This window comes from Cricetulus griseus, chromosome 3 (genome assembly GCF_003668045.3).
Source record: "Cricetulus griseus strain 17A/GY chromosome 3, alternate assembly CriGri-PICRH-1.0, whole genome shotgun sequence".
NCBI classification, from domain to species: domain Eukaryota; kingdom Metazoa; phylum Chordata; class Mammalia; order Rodentia; family Cricetidae; genus Cricetulus; species Cricetulus griseus.
The window spans coordinates 55461864-55486019 of NC_048596.1; the positions used below are offsets into that span (position 1 = coordinate 55461864).

At 47.0% G+C, this 24156-nt stretch overlaps 1 protein-coding gene across 4 annotated transcripts in view; it reads right to left on the reverse strand.

The window, feature by feature from the left end:
* Kmt5b (lysine methyltransferase 5B) overlaps positions 1-8617 on the reverse strand; it is a 50358-nt gene extending 41741 nt beyond the window's left edge. For 2 of the 4 annotated variants that reach the window (XM_027408764.2, XM_035442077.1), the window contains exon 1: positions 7894-8026. The gene's annotated coding sequence lies outside the window, so the exon portion shown is untranslated. Of the gene's footprint in view, positions 1-7545; positions 7692-7893; positions 8027-8490 lie in introns of those variants that run through there. The other 2 variants (XM_035442076.1, XM_027408765.2) reach the window with 2 other exon arrangements.
* Positions 8618-24156: the final 15539 nt, after the last annotated feature.

The following is a 24156-nucleotide window of genomic DNA, read 5'->3' on the forward strand; positions in this document are numbered from 1 at the left end:
CCCCAAAATAATAATCATGCCATGTCACTCATTTTTAACAAGAATAAATTTGGTTAGTGAATTGTCTCCAACAACCTGAGTTTGACCCCAGGGCCCACATGGTGGCAGGAGAGAGAACCACGATCTGCAAGTTGTTCTCTGACATCCACATGACATGCCTATGCCCACCTCCAACCACCACTAAATAGATAAAATAATATAAAAACAAAAAACAAAGACTTTCTGCTTTATAAAGATTTCATCATCTCTAATGCAAAATGACTCAGGCTCAAGAACTAGGGAGATGGCTCAGCAGTTAAAAAAGTACACTGTTCTTGATGAAGACCTGAGTTTGGCTTCCAGCACCCACACTGGGTGGCTAACTGTAACTCCAGCTCCAGGGGATCCAATGTCCTATTCTGATCTCTGCAGACACTCTCAGATACAGCATAAATTCACACAAACACAAGTAAAAATAAAAACCAAAGAAAGAGCCGGGCGTTGGTGGCGCACGCCTAAAGCACTCGGGAGGCAGAGGCAGGCGGATCTTTGTGAGTTCGAGGCCAGTCTGGTCTCCAGAGCGAGTGCCAGGATAGGCTCCAAAGCTACACAGAGAAACCCTGTCTCGAAAAACAACAACAAACAAACAAACAAACAAAAAAAACCAAAGAAAGAAAGAGGCTCCACTGGGCATACTGGACCATGTCTGTAATCCCAACTACTTGGGAGGCTGAAGCAAGGATACCTAGAGTTTGAGGCCAACCTAGACTACTTAGTGAGATGCACTTAAAAATAAATTAAAAACCTGCCAGGCAGTGGTGGTGCACACCTTTAATCCCAGCACTTAAGAGGAAGAGGCAGGCAGATCTCTGTGAGTTTGAGGCCAGCCTGATCTACAAAGCTACACAGAGAAACCCTGTCTCAAAAAACCAATAAATAAACAAGTTAATTAATTAAAAACCTAAGCAGGCTTAAGCAGTAAGTTATTTGACTAAAGTAATTTACTTCCAACAAAGTACCATATCCAATAATACATGACACAACAAAACACTAAGTTTTACCACAGGAAGTTCAATGACAAGGATGGGAACAAGGATGAGCAAGACACATGGGTACCAGGCAAAAGTGCCATGCCTTGCAAAGCAGCATCCCACCTACAGTGAGTGAACAGGGACTATGTAGCTAAGTATCTAGTTCAGTATCCAGCACGAAGCCATTAGCTCCAGGTGAAAGTAAAGACCTGAGTGTGGCTGTCCTGGCACAACAGAAGCAATCTCCTAACTAGATTTCTGGGCATTCCACACCATGGCTTCACTATGACTCAAGAGCTGTACCAAGAACTGGGCAGCACATATTGTGTCCACGTACCACCCTGTAACACATACACAATGCTACCACTGTCATCCCCAATGTACTAAAAGAACAAGGCCAGGATTATGAACAAGGTAAGATTAAGCCAAGGTCAGATTGAAAAACTGTACACTGTTAGTATCATACAAAGAAGCAATACAGTCTCAATGCAAACAAGTCTTGGATATATTTGCCCCATATGTGAAGACTCTAGAACAGAATGGTAATATCTTCTGCCTTCATGGAGCTGAGTCCAGTGTGGGAAAAAATGACTCCATATGCAGACATCTAAATAAGCATAATCTGGTAAGAGCTACAAAGATTTAAGGAAATCAAAAGCTACACTAAGAAACTTTAATTAGGAAAAATAAAAATGAAAACATAAAAAGGATTATGGTGTAGGGAAGAAAACACTCAGTTATTTACTTCCATCCATCAAACACCTTTAAGAACCAACTAACTTTGTCTGAACTTTCCAGGACCCTGAGTGAGGCCTGCTTCTGATTCTTTCTTGAAGGGGAGAAGTTTCCTATGGCCTCTTTATCTCCAGACTCCACTAGAACACTGGCTGAAAGATCAAGGACCCTTTGTTCTCAGTGTATGGGGTCTACTCCTAAGAGTTAAAATATACTCCCTACAGTGCAACATAAGTATTGCCTTGAGAACAAAAATACTCTTCCGAGATCACTGAGTCATTAAGACACATCAGATACTTCATCTTATCCTATAAATCAGATGAAATGATTCATTCTGCAGACCTGGAATCCACTTATTTCCACAAAAACTGCAAAAGCCTGCTGAGAACTTTCAGGCACTGTTCATGGTGCTGGAATAGCTGTTGTGGCCATGGAACACTAGAGGGCCCACAAGAGCTTCCACTTTCAGAAAAAAAATCATGCAGAGCCACAACTCCAAAGGTTGAAAAGATGGTGGCTCAGTGGTTAAGAACATTTGTTGCTCTTTCAGGACCTGAAACCACTCCAGGTTTCAGATACACACAGATACAACCTCCTGTATCTCTAGCTTCAGTGGATCCAGTGCCTTCTTTTGGACTTCATGAAACCTGCACTCACATATCCACATATAGACACACAGACATACACACACACAAAAATAAAATCTTGAAAAATGCTGACTAGGAAAAATGCTGACCCGGTGTTTATTGGGGTGGGATGGGGGGGCACAGTTATAATGTAGGTGCCCTAACACCTGTACCAAGTGCTGTCATGTTCGCACTAGCATGTGTAACTGAGGACTCATGGCTCGGCTATCCTACTATGCGGCTATTAGCATCACAAACAAGAAGGAGTGAATTTTGCTGTTCAAATAAAGCTGTTCTTAGATCTCAAAGTCCTGTCTAAATTCAGTCCAGGCTGAGCCACATGCAAAACCCTAAAGAAGTTGATCACAGACAAATGCCCCCTGGTCTGGTTACTTGTTTACTGTGCCCTACTACACACAAATGAAGAAATACTGTAAAGATTAACTAGCAAGTAGGAGCCATACGAAGCTTAAATATCAAGATTTTCAGACCACTGATATATGCTAGTATTTCCATTTGAAAAACCACCTGGATTGTAAAGCTTCTTGTAACACCTCAAAAGACATACCACATGAAGCCTACAGATGAGCTAAGTAAACCAAGTAGAGATATTAAATGTGATTAAAGTGATTCTTAGAAATGGGAAGATATGGAATGATGAAGTAGAATTTAGGACTAGAATTAACTTCAGTGAGAACATCTAGTCATTCTACAGAAAGAAAGACCTGGCCTCATAAGTGCCTTAAATACACAGTAACAGCAGAGACTATAACACAGCTACTGACTCTCAACACCAGCTAGCCCCAACTCAAGGAGTGAGGTCAAGAGGCAGCAGATGTTATCAGGTTTGGCTGTCTTTGGGCACCTAGGAAGAGAATGGCAAAGTAAAATGTCACTTAAGAGGCTCACTGGGTGTGGACACCATTTTCCCTCTTTGTGAGCCTATTTAGAGGCCATGAAGGCTGATAATAGGCTGCAAATGCTTTCAGATATGTGAGAATTCAGCCAATTTAATTTTCTGGCCTGAACAATACAATATGTGAAATCTGCTCCCCAAGAAAGTTTAAAAACAACCACAAAGAAGTCTATCCCTATAAGTTAATACAGACTGGCTGCGCAGTGGTAGCACTTGGGAGACAAAAGCAGGTGGATCTGTGAGTTCAAGTCCTGGCCTACAGATCGAGTATCAAGACAGCCAGGTATACACAGAGAAACCCTATCTCAAAAAACAAAAGTTAATTACAGATTTATGAAAACAGGCTAGGGTGACCCTTTACTGTACAAATGGAGCCTCTACAATATTCCTTTGAAATAATAAAACCTGCAATTCATTTAAAATAATATGCATATAACTAATATTTGGGGACTAAAACAAGTGCTATCTATAACTGAAAACTGTATTTGTTTTGGCTTTTTCAGACAGGGTCTTACCATGTAGTCCAGACTGACTTTCAACTTGAGAGCCTCCTATCTCAGTCTCTAGAGTGCTAGGATTATTAGTACAAGGCAGCCACCACGCTCAGTTATAGAAAGTGTTTGACTAGTGTTGTAGTCCAGGCAAACCTGGCTACACCCCTTGGGAACCTGACAGCTCGGCACCACCCCTCTGCACATGGCAGGTTTACGGACACTGGCCCTTTAAGAGGAAAACTCCACCTACCACCACCACCACCCCTCTTCTTTTGTCGTTTCTCAGAGCCGGTAGCTCTCTAACCTCCTCTGTCTCTGTGTCTCTTTAACTCTTCTCTATTTCCTTCCCTTATTTTCTTACCCCTCCCATTAAACTCTTCATATAAGTCACAGACCTGTTTCCCATCTGCCCGCCGCCCATCACTGCCTTATTATCCTTCCACCAGTATTCTTGATAACCAGCAAAAGTGGATTTCAGAACATACTAATAGACAAAAAATAGTTTAGATGTTGATCAGGCACCTTTACTCCCAATTGGTACTTCTAATCCTTAGGAAGCATCCAATTGCTGGGAGGGGGATGGAGATTACAATGAGATCTACATAAAAACATATCTGTAACAATTTCCTACTAGGAGGAAGAATGCAGACATGGAAGACGGATTTTTAAGGAGTGTTAAACAGTACCCATCTCCCCAAAGCTCCTGACTTGCTCACTAGGAACCCTTGTTTATACAGTTTTCATGGATTCAGCCATGCAAATCTGCTAAGTTTTGAGAGATAGCTCGTTGGTTATGAGTACTTTTTACACTTACAAAGTACTTGCACTTACAAAGTTCAGTTCCCAGAACCCACACAGCAGCTCCTAACCATATGTAACTCCAGTTCTAAGAGACTGGGTGCCCTCTTTGGTCTCTTGGGACACCAGACATACATATCCAGGCAAAACTACTCATACAATGAACTTAAAAATATACTTTAAAATCTGCAGGTGTTTTAATTCACACTTCAAGCTTAAGAGCCTTCTTTTTAAATGATGTTTTTATTATTTTTAATTATATGTGTGTATGTGTGTAGTTATGTGCACAGGAGTACAGGTGCTCTTGGAGGCCAGAAGTGTCAGATTCCCTGGGGCTGAAGTTACAGGTGGTTGTGAGCCACCTTATGTGGGTGTTGGGAACTGAACTCTGGAAGAGCAGAACTCACCAAGCCATCTCTTCAGTCCCATGGTTTGTTTTTGTTTTTCCCAAGACAGGATTTCTCTGTGTAGCTCTGGCTGTCCTGGAACCTGCTCTGTAGACCAGGCTGGCCTCAAACTCAAGAGATCCACCTGCCTCAGCCTGTAGGAATTAAAGGTGTGCACCATTGCCCAGCAGCACAGTCCCATGTTTTAAGATTTTAAAGCTGATGACTTATCCAAGAAAGAAGTTACTTTGCAAATTGCTCCACTAAAATCCATCAGCTAGTCAGAAATTTGATCTTGCAGTAACATTGATTTTTAAGTCTTACCACAACTAAATCCACTTCTCCACTAACATGCCAGTAAAACAAGTGTTTTAGCCACTCCCCAAAGAAGTAGTTAAAATTAAGGTAGAAAAAGTAAAGGTTATACCATACACATAAAACTAGTCTCTAGTGCAGAGAGTTAGCTCTACCTGAGATACAAGCACCCCATACTGTTTGTCTCTAGTTACTTAATATATGCTAGGTAGCCAATAATGTGACCCAACAGAGGGATGACACATGGTCCCTTGTTCTGACAAGTAAAGAATGCTCTCGAGCTAACAAAGTCCTTCTGACCAGAGAGAAGGATTTTGGTTAATGGAGAGAAGGTAAAGTTCGCATGTGACAGACAAAAGCACAAAATAATGGAATCATGATTTATCTAAAAGGATTTGCTCTGCAAGCCACTGAAAAAGTCTTCCTGAAGACAGAGCTGCTCAGACACAATATACAATTTGTTATACAACCCAAACACACAGCTGGCTCTACAAGTTGATACCTACAGAGAAGAAAATCACATCTGAACTCAGATCAAAGGATAACCAAAAGGGAAACTTAAACGGATTGCCCCCACCCACCTATAAAACCCCTGCTCAACCACAGAAGTCCCAGGACACTCCCATCTCATCTGCATACATTACTACCACCCAGCCTTCCTGGGCATGGTCCACTAGTGTCTTCTACAAGTGTGGGGAGCTCAGAGTAGCAGCTCAGTGTCATCACAGTGCATCAAAACCTTTAAGAGAGCACTTGAGAGAGAAAGGAGAAAGAAAGTCCTTGGGAACTGTTTCTGAAAGAGTTTGGTTGGAGGCCTGCTCTTCTCTTGAAGCATACTCTGTAGGCACCGTTTTATTTCTGTTTTTTGTTTGTTTGTTTGTTTTTTAGGACAATTTTAAGGAATACTTTCAATGACACTGACTGGATACATTTGGAAAAACTACAAACAACCTTGACACATTGGAGATTATCAAATTATCTCTTTCATGAAGGGACTACTGAGCACCTGTCCCTAGGTGGACCAATAATCTCAACAGGCTCACAAGACACCCAAGGGATGTACAAGGACACAGCCAATCTCACACAGCATGCAAAGACGACTCAGTGAACAAAGGAATCATGCTTTTTGTGTGGGCCAGCCAGGAAGCTTGTTCCAGCAGGCTACACTTTCCTGAGCCTTTTCTGAAGATGGGTTTATGCTGGGACTGAAGGGGCCTGGGAAACAAGCACAGGTGAGCCTGGGAGAGGTAGCAAAATGTACAATGTTGAGAGGCTACAGACTCAAACACTGCCTGGTGTTTCCCCACGTGCAACATTAAGGCATTTGCAGACTTTAACCCTGCACCATAGGGACTTGGTCAAACATGCATTTATACAGTAAAGGTGTGTGTCTTTGGCAATTCACTCTTCAGGCATGAACTAGCACAAATCATCGGTGGTAGTTCCAGGCAAACAAAACAAATAAAAAAATGTCTTCCTCGCCTCTGAGTTTGTGTTTTCTCTACTAGTTACCCGAATTGACGGGCGTTGCTGTCAAAAAAAAAAAAAAAAAAAAAAAAGGAATGGGGAAAAGTTACAGGGGACGTTCTTCTAAGGAATCCATTCACTCAGAAGTCCTTCCTTTCGACCCTTCAGGCCTCTGTGTCAATAGTTTTAAATCTAGAAAACAGATTTTAAAAAATCTCCACCAATCCCAGATTGCTCATCTTGCCTGCTCCTCTGAAGAGAAGATTCTCTCAGAGTGAACTCCGTCAGGAAGTTCTTCAAAATGAACTTCACGCCTCCCTCTCTCACTCTGCAAGTTTCCCCAGTCCCTTGATGGGATGATCGGGATGACAGACCGGGTGACGCCAGTGCCTTCGAGCCGGGCCTGTGTGTGTGGCAGGCCCCGCGACGCCGCGGGACAGCACCGAGAGGAGGGCGCGTACCGGAGAGCCACAGGCTGAGCCAGGAGCGACGGGAAACGAGGCTCCGGCCAAAACAAAAACAACCGAAAGTTCGGCGCGGCGGCGCAAACAGATTGGGCGAGACGCTTCACGGCCGCCCATTGGAGAAGGGCGAAACACAGTCCCCCAATCCCGAGCGGCCGGGCAGCACCCCTCGTGCGGCCGCGACTCGGCCCCCGACGACGACCGCTACCGCTCCCTTCCGGCCGCCGCCACAACTGCAGGCCGCGCTCTCCCGGCCGCCCCGGTCCCGCAGCCCCGCCCCGCGGCCCGGTCCCCGCAAGCACGCACGCACGCACGCACGCCCTCCGCGGCTCACCGCCAGTACGGCCCGCCTTCCAGTAGCGGCCCATCTAAGACCCCCGCCACCGAGCTCCCCGAAGCGTCCGGCCACACTTTTCCGTCCCTCCAGAAAATTAATCACCAAAAAAAAATTTCCTCGGAAAAAAACTGGAGAGTAATATCCAATATGGCGGCATGGACGTATCACCGTCCGCTGCCTCCGCGGACGGGGGGGGGGGAGAGAGAAAGGAGTCCGCGGCCGCCGAGCGGCCCCCCCCCACAGCCCTGCCTCCGCGGCCGCCACCGCGGCCCGTGCCCAACCCCGGTTCCCGAGCCCTGGCTCGCAGCGCTGGGCCACCACGACCTCACAGACCTCGGGTCTCACCTCTGCCTCGCGCGCAGCCGCGGGGTCTGAGAGGCATCCGCCGGCTTCGGGGTTTCGCGTCCTGCGTTCTCGCGCAGCGCCGGGTGCCGCCTCCGGTCCCCGGGCGTCCTCACCTCATAGCCCCCGAGCCTCGCTGCCGCGCCGCAGACGCGTCGCCGCCCCCGGTGAGCCACCCGGACACCGCCCGGGCTCAGTGGAAGGACACGAAAAGGAGTCCACAGATGACGGCGGAGGGACACCACGCAGGCTGTGAGCGTACGCGCTCCTTTGCCCCGCGCCGGTGGCCGCGATGGCTTCGACGGGATTCTGCGGGAGGAGGCGGAGAGACACCAGAGAGAATGGAGTTCCCCGCCGCGGCACCCGACGGCGGAGGCACAAGAGCGATTTTCCGAGAAGGAACCGCGTCGTTGCCGTCGCTGTGCCTCGAGGCGGAGGGATCGCGGCGAGCGTTGTTCGAAGATCCCTCCGCCCGGCTGCCCTTTAAATCTCGGTGGAGGCGGCGTCGCCGCGCGCCCGGCGGGCGCCACCTAGTTCGCTGGCCGCTCGCTGCCCCGCGGGGTCGGCGCCCGCCCCCGTCCCGCGCGCACCTGCACCTACCAGGGACAGCTCCCGAGCCGCGAATTCGGGGGACAGCTACCCGCACGCGGCGCTCCGAGACCGCCGTGCCTCCGGGGTGCACCGAGGGGAGGCGGCCGGGGATGGCGAGTTTCTTTGTTGTGGGGATGGGTGTCGTTGGGAGCAGAAACACCCTTCAAGACCATGTGGGCCACCGGAGCGTTACCATGCGGGAGGCGGGGAGGGAGTGTGCGTTGGGTCGCCTGTGCTGTCACCGGCTGCTCCTTGAGCACCTACTGAGTGCCAACCTTTCCCCGACGCGGCCACTCCTCACCCTCCTCAGGCTCCACTGGCGCGAGGAAGGCGGTTTGGTCCTCAGGGAGCTTAGGGCGGAAGATCCGGAGTGGCTTGCACCCACGCCTGGGGTATGGCGAAGCCCCACCCCTTGGATCTTGCAGTCGGATAAGGGGTGCCAAGCAACAATAACGAGGGTCACATCCTCGTCCCCAACCAGGCATCGTTCCCAGCGAACTAGTGCACTGCCTTATTTACTCCTCAGAGTAACCCCCAGAGGTCGAGAACATTGTGGGTCCTAGTTTACACATAGGGAAATTGAGGCACGGACTGGTATACATAGGGAAATTGAGGCACGGACTGGTTAGGTGCCTCAACTGGTTTGCTGACTCAACTGGTCAGGGCTGGAGCCAGAGTCTCTTTCACACTACTCTGCCGAAAACGCAGTCTTTAAATTAGTGGTGGTTGGGACTTGCGAGGAAACGTTTGAGGTTGCCACAAGCATACAGGAGCAAGCACCTCTGAGTGAGGTGGAGGGAGTTAGGGAAACCTATGGAAATGTTCAGGGGATGGAAGAGAAGAAAGCATGCAGAACCGCAGATGCATCGGACGGGGCAGGCATCAGAGGCGATTCCAGGAGAGCCCCAGCCTGCGCTGGTCCCCTGCAAACACCACCACCACTCTGCGCCCGCCCGATCGCATACCCTGGCACAGTAGGCATTTTCTAGATGATAGCTCAGCGGGGACGTTGTGCTAAAGTCCAGCTAATACCAACTTACCTCTCATTGCTTCCTCTTTGATCTTGAGTGGTAGACATGACATTTATTATCCCCTTCCACAGATGGGAAACGGGCTCAGTGACCTGCTGAGGACACATGACTGGGAGGGTGTAGTTCTTCAAAACCAGAACTCCTGCACCATACTCAGCTGTGTGACGTGTATCCTCACTCTACAGACTATCTTGGGAGTGGGCAGTGGGCATAGCCTGACCAGCCACAGGGGAAGCAGGTCGTGACACGCCCAGATCTACTTCCTGCCCTTTCACTCCAAGTGCAGCCAGTCACCTGTGGCATCAGATCTATCATGCTGTGTTCTCTTTTTGCTGACATAGTTAACAATTCCTTTGATCTTAGTTGGTTTTTTTTTTCTTTTAGTTTCTTACTAAACGATTTTCCCCAAGACTTCTGTAGGGTTTGGCTCTGAATAAATGCCAGAGACACTGAGATTGCTTCTGCCACCTTTGACATTGAATGCTAAGGAGGTGAGCACACATGAGGCATAATCTACCTCCAGTGGGCACCTATATCCCTAGATAGACTTTCAGAGGTGTGATGCTCAGATTCTGAGTCCAGCTAAACCTCAGTATCCCTTTGCCCCAAGTGCCCATGTCTTTTCCACACTAAGGCAGCAGCAATAACCTCCAGGCTCACCCAAGCTCCCAGCTCTGTAAGGCTCTAACGTTCCAAGATGACAGTGCTTCTGTTTATTCCCTGCTGAATGCCAGGCCAGGTGTTATGGGCATTGCCTTCCAAGATAACTGGGCTGGGATTCCAGCCTGGCGTGGAAGGCACTTGAGCAAGCACAGCACACCCTTTCTGTCTCTCCAGTGCAGTGCTGCTCCTCCAAGCCCCTAACATCTGCTGCTGCTCTTCCAGTGGCAACCATGAGGACTAGGTAGACCATGATCGTTAGTGAAAGTGGGCTGGGATCAGGACCTTTGTTGAGCTATGCTGAAATCTTGGGGATTGACCTAGGGAGGTTATGGCTGAGCTGGCCCTTACCACAGCTGGGAGCTGCCCTCCTGGGGATAACTGGAAATTATACTTCCCTGTAGTGAGAGAGGCCAGCTAGAGGCTCTTCCTGCCAGCTGGCAAGGAGTGGGGTCAGGAAATAAAAGGCCAGGCACCTGCTGGGCCCCCACATGACAGGAGCCTTGGCATTTACAATGTGAAGCCTCTGGATGTTCTATGGCAGCCGCAGAGTCTAGGCCCCCACCCAAAAGGCTTAGCAACTCTAAAGAAAAGCCAAGTTGGCGTAAGGGTCTCAGTCAGCCCTGGCAGAAGCACCCTGAGGCTGATCAATGGAACCACAGCCCAACTGACAGGTCCCCTGAGCAAGCAGGACCCTTGCCAGGCCATTGACTAAGCCCACAGAGTCAGTTCCAATGACCCTGCTGGGATTGGTATGACTAGAAGCATTCTAGTCACCCAGCCTGGTCCACCTTCCATGGTCCCACTTCTAGAAACGTCAGCTTCACTAGTTCCCTGATGCCTGCATGGGATTGTTCACGGAGACCCTGTACTCCCTCAGAGTCTTTGCAGATAGGGCTGACCCTGGAATTCCAGGTTGGGGGAGTCACTTCTCAACTTCTACCTGTAAAGCAGTTTGGAATTTATCTATCTATCTATCTATCTATCTATCTATCTATCTATCTATCTATCTATCCATTTTTGAGACAGGGTTTCTCTGTGTGGCCATGGCTGTCCTGGAACTCTCTGTCTAGACCAGGCTGGCCTCAAACTCAGAGATCCACCTGCCTCTGCCTCCTCAGTGCTGGGATTAAAGGTGTGCACCACCACAGCCCAGCTGGGTCTTTGAACTCTTTTGTGCACCTCCCCAGCCATTTTCCTGACAAATATGAGACTGCTCTGCTGAAAGCAGGTATCTAAAACTGGGAAGGGGTGGGGGGAAATGGAGGATAGAGTTGGACATTCTAGGAACTCTCTGGGTGAGTGTCTGGCTTCCTGGTCTTGCATGGATCTGGGCACCACCAGACCCCTGGACTGCTCCCTCTCAGACACTGTCACTCCAGTACTGTTCCCTTCTTCCTTTGATGCCATCGGCCCGGAACCTTGCTTCTTTGACTTACTATTCTGTTAGCTGGCACTCTTTTTGAACCCTTAGTCTTCTCTACGAAGGGGGCCTTGTCTTCTTCATTGATGCCTTTCCAGCCCTTAAGGCAGCCCCTGAAATGCCATGTACAGGACAGGTTCTCATTCAATTCTGATTTCTGAAAGGGTGTGGAGAGGGGTCATGAACTGCTTCAAGGATGAGAGGGCTAACCCTTCTCCCACCTCTGGGGGTTCAGGGTTATTCAGTTGATGGCACTTCTTGTTTACACCCATGCACTTAGAACCAATAAACAACATTGGATTTTTGTTCAGGGTATCCACCTGGTATAATCAGACACCAAGTTAAGTATATCTGAAAGATGTCATTCTTAGGGTTCCCACAACACAGCATCTTTTATGAACACACACAATTAAATATAGACCTTTTGAAGCAATTTGTATTTGTAATACTAATTTCCAAAATTTGCAAATTTATTTTCAATAAGATACAATTTTTTTTAACACACACACCTGGAAGTAAGTACAGAGGGTTCTATTCAATCTTGTTACAGTAACAAAATATCTGTGGCGGAGCAGCTAGGTCATTGACAAGGATAAGACTTTACTATCTGGTTCTGGAGTTGGGCAAATCAGAGACCATGATGTTAGTATCTGGTATCTGCCTTCTGGATGGCTCTTCATGCAGTGAGACAGGATAACACTGCTAGTTCAAGTCTTTGTTATTTCTTTAGGATTTATTTTTAATTAGGTATACTTCTGTGGGTATGAGCTTGGGAGTATGTGCCAATGGAGGCCAGAAGAAGGCATCAAATTCCCTAGAGCTGCAGTTCACAGGCAGTTGTGAGCCACCTGGCAGGTGCTGGGTACTGAACTTGGGTCCTCTGGAAAAGTGTATGTGATCTTAACCATTCAGCCCATTCTCCAGCCCCTCTAACTCACATTTCATGAAGCTCCTCATGGGCTGCAGAGATGCTCTGTCAGTAAAATGCTCAGTGTCGAGTATGAGGACCTGAGTTTAATCTCCAAGATCCAAGTGAAAAGGCAAGGAATGATCATTGGCTTGCAATTCCAGTGTATGGGAGGCAGAAACAGGTGAATCCTTGGAGCTAACTGGCCAGTGTAGACTACTTAACAAGTATCAGGTTAGTGAGAGACCCTGGCTCAAAAAACAAGATGGAGACTGGAGAGATGGCTCAGTGGTTAAGAGCACTGGCTACTCTTCCAGAGAACCCAAGTTCAGTTCCCAGCATCCACATGACAGCATACGGTCATCTGTAACTCCAATTGTAGAGGCCCTGATGCTGATATCATCTTGTGACCTCACTCACCTGAAGGCACTGCACACGTGGTGCACAGACACACTTGCAAATAAAGCATCCATAAACATAAAAATAAATATTTTAAAAAAGCAGGGCATGGTGACACATGCCTTCAGTCCCACCACTTGGGAGACAGAGACTAGTAGATCTCTGTGAGTTCTAGGCCAGATTTGTCTACATAGTGAGTTCCTGGACAGCTAGAGCTACACAGTGAGTCCTTGTCTCAAAAAAAAAAAAATGGACAGTTCCTGAAGACTGACACCTGAGATTGTCAACGTCCTCTACATGCAAAAACACATGTGTCTACATGCACAGAGGCACATGCACAAATACAGCCACCCGTGTCATCATAGAGTCATACCCCATGACCTCTTCTAACGTTAACTGTCCCAAATTCCCACTTCCAAATGCAATGAAAGTGTAACCCTGAAGATTAAGTTTCTAATGCATGGACTCCGGGAGACATACCTGTCCTTTTGTTAACACAAACCTAGACACTCCTGGGAAGAGAAATCTCAACTGAGGAGTTGCTTACATTACATTGGCCTGTGGGATCACTGGGTGGTGGTGGCACATGACTTTAATCCCAGCACTTGGGAGACTGAGGAAGGTAGATCTCTGTGAGTTCAAGGCCAGCCTGGTCTACAAAGTGAGTTCCAGTATATCAGGGCTACACAGAGAAACCCTGTCTTGAAAATCCAAAATAATAATAATAAATATTAAAAGATGGAGCATTATTGTTATTCCCTTGAAGGGGATTGAAGACCTTTCCACCCCCTCTTTTACTTCCCTGCCATGAAATGTGTGAGGTTTTCTCCAAGTACTTTTGGCCTTGATGCTGCCTCACTAGATCCAAAAGCAACAGGGGAGCCAAAGGTGGACTGAAACCTGTAAAACTGAGCAGAAAGAAACCTTTTCTCTTGGATTGTCTGAGGTACTTTGTTATAGTAACAGAAAGCTAAATAGTCTTTCTCTACCCCTCCCCCTTTCCTTCTCTCTCTCCCTCTCTCCTCCCTCCTTTTCTTCTAAATTCCTCTCTTTAATTTCTGTCCCCTTTCCCTCTCCTCACCCTCTCCTGTCTGTCCCCTCCCTCCTCTCTCCTCTCTCTGGTAATATCTTACTATGTAGGCTAGGCTACCTTAAACATGCACTTGTCCTGTGCCAGCCTCCCAAGTGGAATTACAGACATGTAGCATCATGCCTAGTCTATTTTCTTTCTTTCTTTTCTTTTCTTTTTTTTTTTTTGGTATTCGTCTTTATTTGCAGTTGTATTTATTTTAGACAAAAACTATAAAGAATCCAAATGCCAGCTGAGCAGTGGTGGTTCACGCTTTTAATCCCAGCACTAGGGAGGCAGAGACAGGCAGATCTTTAAATTCAAGGCCAGCATGGTCTACAGAGTGAGTTCTAGGACACAGAGAAACCCCATTTTGAAAAAACAAACAAACAGAACCCAAAGCTGGGCATTGGTGGTGCATGCCTTTAATCCCAGCACTCAGGAGGCAGAGGCAAGTGGATGATCTCTATGAGTTCAAGGCCAGCCTGGTTGTCCCAGGACAACCTCCAAAGCAATACAGAGAGACCCTGTCTCGGGAAAAACAAAACAAAACAAAACAAAACAAAAAAACCAGAACCCAAGTGCCAGTCAATGAAAGAATAAATAGACTGACCATTTGTGGTCTACCTATGGGATAGAATGCCACTCAGACACAAAGGAATGAGCTACTATTACAAAGAGCAGGGGTGAACTTGAAAAACATGTTGACAAAATAAACCCAGGACCCACAGTTTAAAAAAAAAGAGAAAGGTTTAATTTATGCTACATAGTATCCTAGAGCTAAAAAGCTATCCTGTAGGAAGATACCTGCAGAGTTATTTGTCCCCTGGCAAGTGACTCACCCATGTAAGACACCAGACTTAGGTCAGATGAAAGCGTCTCTGGGGTCCAGTTATTAAGAAGAGCATGCTGGAAAATTCTAAAATTGAAATTGTGAATTATGTACTCAAAATAGAGGATGAAGCTGGAAAATCAAAACAATAACAAAAATATCTCAGTCTTTCCATGGTGTGTCTTTGACCCAAAAGTTTTGCAGTATAGTTTTCCCCTTGAGTGTTTCCTGTCATTCCATGCAGCACTGACCCAGGTTCACAGGCCTACTTGAGGGGCAAGGTGAAAACCTAAAGGTTCCACTTCCTTTTTCCAGGGTACTGTTGGTGCCAGTTATTCCTGGGGGACATCTAGGAGGAGAGACACTGTTCTAGAACCTTCTACAAACATTTGAGACTTTCTTAAGGTACCTCCCTCTTAGTGCATGGACTGAGAGTTCTAGCCTTTTCTTTTTTTTTTTTTTTCTTTTTTCTTCCACCATTTTTTAAATTTAAATTAGAAACAAGATTGTTTTACATGTCAATTCCGGTTCCCTCTCCCTTCCCTCCTCCCCTGCTCCCCACTAACACCCTACCTATCCCATACCCTTTCTGCTCCCCAGGGAGAGTGAGGCCTTCCATGGGGGTCTTCAGAGTCTGTCATATCCTTTGGGGTAGGGCCTCGTGTGTCTAGGCTGAGGGAGTATCCCTCTATGTGGAATGGGCTCCCAGGTCCATTCCTACGATAGGGATAAATACTGATCTACTACAAGAGGCCCAATAGATTTCCCAGGCCTCCTCACTGACACCCACATTTATGGGGTCTGGATCAGTTCATGCTGGTTTCCCAGTGATCAGTCTGGGGGCCAAGAGTTCCCTCTTGTTCAGGTCAGCTGTTTCTGTGGGTTTCACCATCGTGGTCTTGGAGTTCTAGCCTTTTCTAAGCTAAACTTGGTAGCCTCTGGCCAGGATGAATCTATGACATCGCCCTTCCCTCACGTTGTCCTCATAGGTGTACACTTTGGGCGGCTGGCTTGGTAAATTCCAAGGAGTGATAATTCCTGAACCAAAAGCTGAGTTGATTTTCCCGGATCATATTCTGAGAAGTTAGAGAGTGCTTCCCACTGGCCCCCATGGAGATGACTTCCCAGGTGAGATTCAAGGACTGACTTGCCAGGACAGAAAGAGAGCTTGAGCTGTCCTTTGTATGTTAAAGTCAATATAATATGTTAGCTTTACTGGGCCCAGGGTGGACATAACTGGATAAACACTGTTTCCTGGTGCATGTGGATGTTTCTAGAAGAGCTAAGCCAGCGAATCAGTGGACAGAAATCAGTATTGACCTTCCCAAGGATGGGTAACATCACCCACTCCAAGGAGGGTACAGATGGGATGTTTGGTCACCTTTATCACAGTCTGGCATTTGAATTGTCCCATTTTAGGGCCTGGAGAGATGGTTGCCTGCTCCCTGCTCTTCCAGAGGACTGGAATATAATTTTCAACACCCATGTCAGGTGGCTCACAACTACCTGTGACTCCAGCTCCAGGGGATCTGACATCCTCTTCTGGACTCTGAGGCACCTAGATGCATGTGCACACACAAACACATGCACATACACATTAATAAAAACAAAACAAACCGTAAAAAGAAACAAAGAAAAAAAGGAAAACTCCAAAGCATGTAAGTTCTTGCTTTTGTACTAGCCGAGGTTTCAGGCACCCGCTTTAGGTCCTGAGATAGACCCTCTGTAAACAGGTCAGAAAGCTGGTCCTGAGATAGATCCTCTGTAAAGAAGGGACGTACTGCTGGTTGCTGTCAAGTGGGGAAGAATCTCTACACTTGGTGTGAGTATGCCTGCCTTCCTGCCTGCCTTCCTTTCTTTCTTCCTTCCTTCCTTCCTTCCTTCCTTCCTTCCTTCCTTCTTCCCTCCCTCCCTCCCTCCCTCCCTCCCTCCTTCTTTCTTTCCTTCCTTCCTTCCTTCCTTTCTTTCTTCCTTCCTTCCATTTTATATGTGTCGTGTATGTTTGAGGGGAGAGGTACAACCTCACACGTGTGCTTCAGGTGCTGGCACAGGTGCAGACTCAGGCGTGGCAATGAAGCGCTGGCTGGGAGCTTACAACTCAACCACAAGCACAAGCAGAGCCTGCTAGCTAGGAATGACATGGGCTTCTACCTCAAAGTCCAGCTGGGCGTTGGTGGCACACGCCTTTAATCCCAGCACTCGGGAGGCAGAGTTCTGTGAGTTTGAGGCCAGCCTGGTCTCCAGAGAGAGTTCCAGGACAGGCTCCAAAAAGAGAAGTCTTGTCTTGACAAATCAAAAATAAATAAAAACATAAGATAAAATATACCTCAAAGCCTACCCTGAGTGACACATCTCTTACAAGGATACACCTCCTAATCCCAAACAGTTCCATCAACTTCCAACTAAGTTTTAAATATAAGAGTCTAAAGAGGTATGTTCTCTTTCAAACCACCATAGTTGTCAACTTGCTTGGATCTGGAGTCAATTAAAGACTTGTCTATGGGCAAGACTGTAAGAGTATTTCCTGGATGGTTTAACTGAGGGAGGATGACCCTGCCCTAGAGTGAGTGAAGTCTTCCACCAGTGGCCCAGATATAAGGAGGTCTTAGAGAAAAGCTGTTTGATACATTTATTTGTGTTATATGTGTGTGCATTTGTGTATATATGAACATACACATTTGCATACCACGGTGCAGGTATGGAGGCCAGAGAACAACTTGTAGAAGCCATTTCTCTCCTTCTACCCAGGGACTGAACTCAGACACTCAGACTTAACAGCAGTGCTTTTACCTACAAGGCCATCTCAACAACCCAAACCATTGTGTGTGTGTGTGTGTGTGTGTGTGTGTGTGTGTGTGTGTGTGTATGTGTTTGCCTGCCAGTGTCTACCCCTTGCTGGTGAGTACATCTACTCTGTTGCTGCCACCACCAATGCATTGGAAACCAGCTGCTTATGTCCTGAAATGGAGACCAGTAACTCTCTAGGAATCTTCCAGGCCTTCATCGGCAAGTTGGAACTGCTGAGGTGTCCAGCTTTACAGACTGAACTAGGGTCTCATCTGGTGTGTAGATAGTCATTGGATGCCCTAGCCTGTATGATGCAAGGCAATCTAGCAAACCCCCTCAACAGTGTATATCCATTGTCTTGTTTCAGTCCCTAAAGATCTGACTGATACAAGCTCCTTCCTGGAATCATATCCCAGACCACCCCTCTCAGGCTGGGTTCCCCATCGGTCGACCCTGAGAAAAAGATTTTAGAGACTGCCTCAGGAAGCTCCAGCATGGAGTCAGGAAAGCAGAAAAGGAAGCAAGAAGCTGGTATGAAGGTTTGGGTAACTCTGTGGGCAACTATGGTTCAGGGCTACTGGACATCTGGATGTCAGTGGGGAAAACACCTCAGAGGAGAGTTGTCCCAGCAGGGAGGCAAAGGCTGGGGTGCTGATCTAGCTATCACTAGTATCCAGCATGTTCCACTGGTCTGACTGCAGACACCAGGGACAGAAAAGCCTCCATTCAAATCACAGGCACAGGGGTGGCCACAGTGGGGACAGTTGGTGGATCCAGAAGAGTGGGGCTGTCCCATGGAGATGGGCCCTCAAGTCTCCCATTCAACCCTATTCTTCCATAGCAGTCAAGCTCAGAGCTTTCCTGTTTCCCACAGGGTGGACGCTCTGTTCAGATAGCTGCTGCTCCACCTAGCTCAGGCATACTCATTTTAAACTGGCTTCCAAGCAAGTGACTGATGAGAGGATGGAAGAGGAGACAGTTGAATGAAGACAGAGGTAGGAGTTGTCAGGAACACAAGTCTTCACCACAAGCTGTGGAGCTGAACAGGGAGTACTGAGCCTTACCCCCCAAATCCTGGACCCATCTGCCATTAGATGGAGGCCACTCAAAGTGTGACCTGGGGATGGGGAAAGGATCTAAGCAGTGCATGAGAGCCATGTCCCTTTCACTTGGGCCCACGAATTGGTTGCTTGTTTCATTACAGTACCTAAATACCTGATAAAAAAGCAACCCAGAAAGAAAGGATTTCTTTTTACTCAAGGTTTGAGGGTGTACGGTTTATCATAGGGGGAGGGCATGACAGTGGGAGTGGCTCTTGTCTGTGGCTGTTGGGGTGTGAGGCTGCTTGTTCACATCAGGGTGGATCAGGAAGCAGAGAAGGAAGAGGAAGCTGGCTGGACTGAGCTGTAGGAGCTGCCCACCAAGATTTCTTCCTCCATGCAGGCTCCACCTCCCAAAGGCTCCACAGCATTTCAAAGTAGGCTCACCCTCTAAGTGTTCAAAGACATGAGCCTCAAAGGCACATTTCATATCTGTGGTCACATTCTAGGGGTGGCTCCCCCCTCCTGGGTTCAGATGGACCCTCTTCCCAGTGGGAAGTTAGAGGGATTAGGCCTGTTGGGCTACAGAAAGCCTGTCTGTAAAACAATAAAAATAAACTAAACGCTAAGAGGAAGAAGAGAGAAAGAAGGTGGGGGAGAGCAGGAGGAAGGAAAGGAAGAGAAGGAAGGTGGGAGGGAAGGAGAGGGGAGGTAGGAGGAAGAGGGATGAATTCCTCATGTGCCTTTCCTCAGCCAGCACCCCAGCTGAGAGAGAAGCTTTCAGTCTCCAACCTAGCTGGTGTGACTCAGACCCTGTCCCTGGCTTCCAGATCTTTCTCAGGCTGAGGTTCTGCATCTGACTATCTTCCACAAACAAAAATGGACAAGGGAATATCCAGAGGACGCACACACACACAATTAATTAATTAATTATAAAATTAAGCCTGGGATGTAAGCCGGCAGTGGAGTACTTGTTTAGCATTTATGAGGCCTCCAACTCCCTATATAGCTGAGGATGACCCTAAACTCCAGACTTTCCTGCCTCTATCACCCAAGTACTGGGATTACAGATATACAGCACTACACCTTTTTTTGTGAGGTGCCAGGCATCAAACCCATGGCTTCAAGCATGCTTAGCAAGCATTCTATGAACTGATTTAAGCCCTAGGTACTCAATGTTGGCAAGCAATTCTTTGTCTCCAGAGGCTGGACTGTAGGTGGTAACATCACCCCCATTGAAGAGCCAGTGACTCAAAGCATTTTTTTTTAAATTATGATGTATTTCAGAAGCCAAGGACTTCCTGATGACTGAAAGGACCAGCATATGCCTGTGCCTATGGGCATGGGAGACTGAACTGCAGGGAGGAACAGTTCCCTGGAGATGCAGGGTTCAAAGTCTCAGCAAGTTGTCCACTCAGGCTGGAGGGCTCAGTGAGATGACAATGCACACACCTGCTGCAAGCACCTGGATGCTGCAGACAATACCTTAGCCTCTCCTAGTGTACGTATGAGATTTGAAAAAATAAGATGCAGGAGGAGACAGGAGAGTGGCTCCGTTATGGGGTGCTGGTGAAGACAGGCAGCAGCCACCACCCCTAGATCCAGATTACCACAGAGAGGGGGTAGGATTGTGCCGGCTGCCTTCACCCAGCCACCCCAAACCCTGAATTCCCCAGCCTGGACAGCCACTGTTCTCTTCTCCATTCCTTAATAGAATGTCATGTAAGTGAAATTATTGAGTAAAGAGTGTGACGCCAACAACTGTAATTCCAGCACTCAGGAGGTACAGGCAAGAGGATTAGAGTTCAAAGTCATCCTCCGCCACAGAGCCAGTATACAATGGTCCATCCATGTTCAATGGCTCATCTGTGTGCAATGGCGGATCCATGTACATTTTCACTAGTTTTATGTCAACTTGACATAAACTGCAGTCACTCGAAAAGAGGGAACCTCAATTGAGAAAAATGCCTCCACAAGATGCTGTAAAGCATTTCTTGATTAGTGATTGATGGGGGAAGGCCCAGCCCACTGTGGCTGGTGCTGTCCCTGGGCCGGTGGTCCTGGATTCTATAAGAAAACAGGCAGAGCAAGTCATGGAAGCAAGTCAGTAAGCAGCATTCCTCCATGGCCTCTGCAGTAGCTGCTGCCTCCAGGTTTCTGTCCTGACTTCCTTCAATGATGAACAGTGATTTAGAAGTGTAAGCAAAATAAACCCTTTCCTCTCCAAGTTGCTTTGGTCATGATGTTTCATCACAGCAATAGAAAATCTAACTAGGACAGTGTGCAATGGCTGATCACTGTATTGACCACCCATGTGCAGTGGGTGGTCCGTGGGCAATGGCTGGTCATTCTCCTTAGCTCATCTGTGTGCAGTGGTTCATTCATGGGCGTTGACTCATCTGTGCGTCATGGCCTTTTTGAAATCTTGGCATCTCACAGCTTCAAGCTACTGTCCACTGGCACTTGTTTTTCCTTAGAAGGGCTCTCAGAAGTTCACCTTCCTGGGCGGCAAGTCTATGTGTAATGAGCTCTCCCTGCTCTTGTCTGTCATCTATCTGCTAGTGTATTTAACTTTCTCTTCACTTTTGAAGAGCAGCTTTGCAGGACACAGGATTCTTTATTCACTGTTTCATTTTCTTTCTTTTCTTTCCTTTTTTTTTTTTTTTTTGATTTTTTGAGACAGGGTTTCTCTGTATTGCTTTTTGGAGCCTGTCCTGGAACTCGATCCATAGACCAGGCTGGCTTTGAACTCACAGAGATCCGCCTGCCTCTGCCTCCCAAGTGCCTGGATTAAAGGCGTGCGCCACCAACGCCCACCTCTTTCTTCCTTTTTAAAGATTTATTTACTTGGTGTGAGTGTTTGCCTGAATGTATGTAAGTGTACTACTTGTGGTGTACCTTTCTGTACCTGGTGCCAGGTCCCCTGAAGCTGGACCTATGAACCACCATGTGGGTGCTGGGAACCGAACCCAGTTCCTCTGCCTGAGCAGCAAAGGTTCTTTATCGTTGGGCAAGCAGCTCTCTGGCTCCATATGTGTGTGTGTGTGTGTGTGTGTGTGTGTGGACTTGTTCACATTAGTGGTCTCCCCTTAGAGTTCATAAGGTGTTGGGTCCAAAAGAGCTGGAGTTTCAGGTGCTTTCAGGTGGAGCACCATGAGGATGCTGCAAACCTAACTTGGGTCCTCTATCCGAGCAGCAAGTACTCTTAAACACTGAGCCACTTCTCCAGTCCCTTGTTTGCTTCCAGGACTTCATACACTTGCTCTGTTGTAAAGTTTGTGATGAGAAATATGTTGGTGACCTTTTTCAGACACCCTTGTATGTGACAGGTTGCTTCTCTCCCACTTTGTTCAACATTATAGTTATTTATTTGTTTATTTGAGACAGGATTTCTTTGTGTCACCCTGGCTGTACTGGAACTCTCTCTGTATCCAGCCTGGCCTTCAGTTCACAAAGATCCACCTGCCTCTGACTTCCGAATGCCGGGATTAAAGATGTGAGCCACCACTGCCCAGCTTTATATTTTTAATTTTGGCTTTTGAGGCAGGGTCTCTTTATGTAGATCAGGATGACCTCAAACTCACAGAGGTCTCTGCCTCCCAAGTACTGGGATTAAAGGTATGTGTCACCACCCTTAGAGTGCATTCGAAATTCTCATTATGTCTTTCTGTCAGAAATTTAATTATTACCTGTGTTTTATGTGTCTGTTAACCTTGTTGAAAATGCTTGTATTTCATCTGACCTGGGAACATTTTGAACATTTTTTTTTTGAGACAGAGTTTCTCTGTGTAGCCCTGGCTGTCCTGGCACTCACTCTGTAGACCAGGCTGGCTTCAAGCTCACAGAGATCCTCCTGCCTTTATCTCCTGAGTGCCGGGAGTAAAGGCGTGTGCCACCAATGCCCAGCTGGACAGCCTTGCTTTAAACATTCCTCTGCTCTTCTTTCCTTCCTTCTGGAACCCCACTGTGTGTGTTGGCTCACTTATATGAGTATTACATACTGTCTCCGAGACTGGGTTCACTTTTCCTCAAAAAGCAAAACAAAACAAAACAAAACCCAAATCAGTTTTGTTTCTCAGACTAGATAATTTCTCCCATTCTCCTGTTTTCAAGTTGGCTGATTTTCCTGACAGTTCAAGTCAGCCTTTGAATTCCACTAGCATGTGTCAATTCTCTCTGTGTGTGGTGTGTATGTGGCACACATGTGTGCACACACGTGTGTGGGTGTTCTCACCTGTGCATGGCCATGTGGAGTCCAGAGGACAAGGTCAGGTGTCTTCTTCAGTCTCTTTCCACCTTCTTCCTTGAGCCTGGAGCTCACCATTTCCCCTGCACTAGCTGGCCATAGAACTCTGGGAATTTATCTGATTCTGCCCCCTCGGTCAACCTAGTGCTGGGGTTCCAGCATCCATCTGAACTCAAGTCCTTATGACTGCATGCAAATGCTTTATTCACAGAACATCTTCCCAGCCCAGGAGGTGCTTTGTAAGAAGAGGAAGAGAGGGCCTAGAGAGATGGCTCTGTGGTTAAGAGTGAACCTGGGGGCTGGACAGATGGTTCAGAGGTTAAGAGCACTGGCTTTTCTTCTAGAGGTCATGAGTTCAATTCCCAGCAACTACATGGTTGAGAGATCCGTAATGAGATCCGGTGCCCTCTTCTGGTGCACAGGCATACATGGACGCAGAATGTTGTATACATAATAAATAAATAAATAAAATCTTAAAAAAAAACAAAAAAGAAAAGAGTGAACCTTTGGTTTCCAGCACCCAAGATGCCTCACCATCACCTATAACTCCAGCTCCAAGGAATCTGATGCCCTCTTCTGGCCTTCTCCAGTACTACACTCATATTGATGTGCCCTGCCCCTCCCCCTTTCAGTTATACTTTTCAGCTCCAAAATTTCTTGTTTCCTTTTAGGTTTTTGGTTTCTTTGATATTTCTATATATTCATAGGTTATTTCATTGATTTGACATAGCATTCTTTTAGTATCTTCAAGCATTGTTTTAAAATGTTTTGTTTTATTTTATCCTTGATTCAGGAGAGTTTCACAAATAGTAAGGAAGCATGTGACCACTAAGCTACACTCCCTAGCGCCAAATTCATTAATTTAAAAAAAACATTTACAGCTATGCAAGGGTGGCACATGTCTTTAATCTCAGAGTTTGGGAGACAGAGGCAGCCAGATCTCTGTGAGTTCGAGGCTAGCCTGGTCTGCAGAGGGAGTTCCAGGACAGTCAGGATTACACCCAGAGAAACCCTGCATTGAAAAACCAAAGGGAAAGAGAGAGAGAAGGGAGGATGAAGGAAAAAAGAATGGGGAAAGAGAGAGAAGAGAACGGGGAGGGAAGGAAAGGGCAACCACACTTAAATGACTCGGAAATGTACATTTAATTCTAACGATATCTGCTGGATACATCTAGTAGTTATCTCTCTGTTGCTGTGAAAGAATACTGTGACAAAGGCACCTTATTGAAGAAAGAGTTTGTTTTGGGCTTGTGGTTCCAGAGGGGTAGAGACCATGATGGT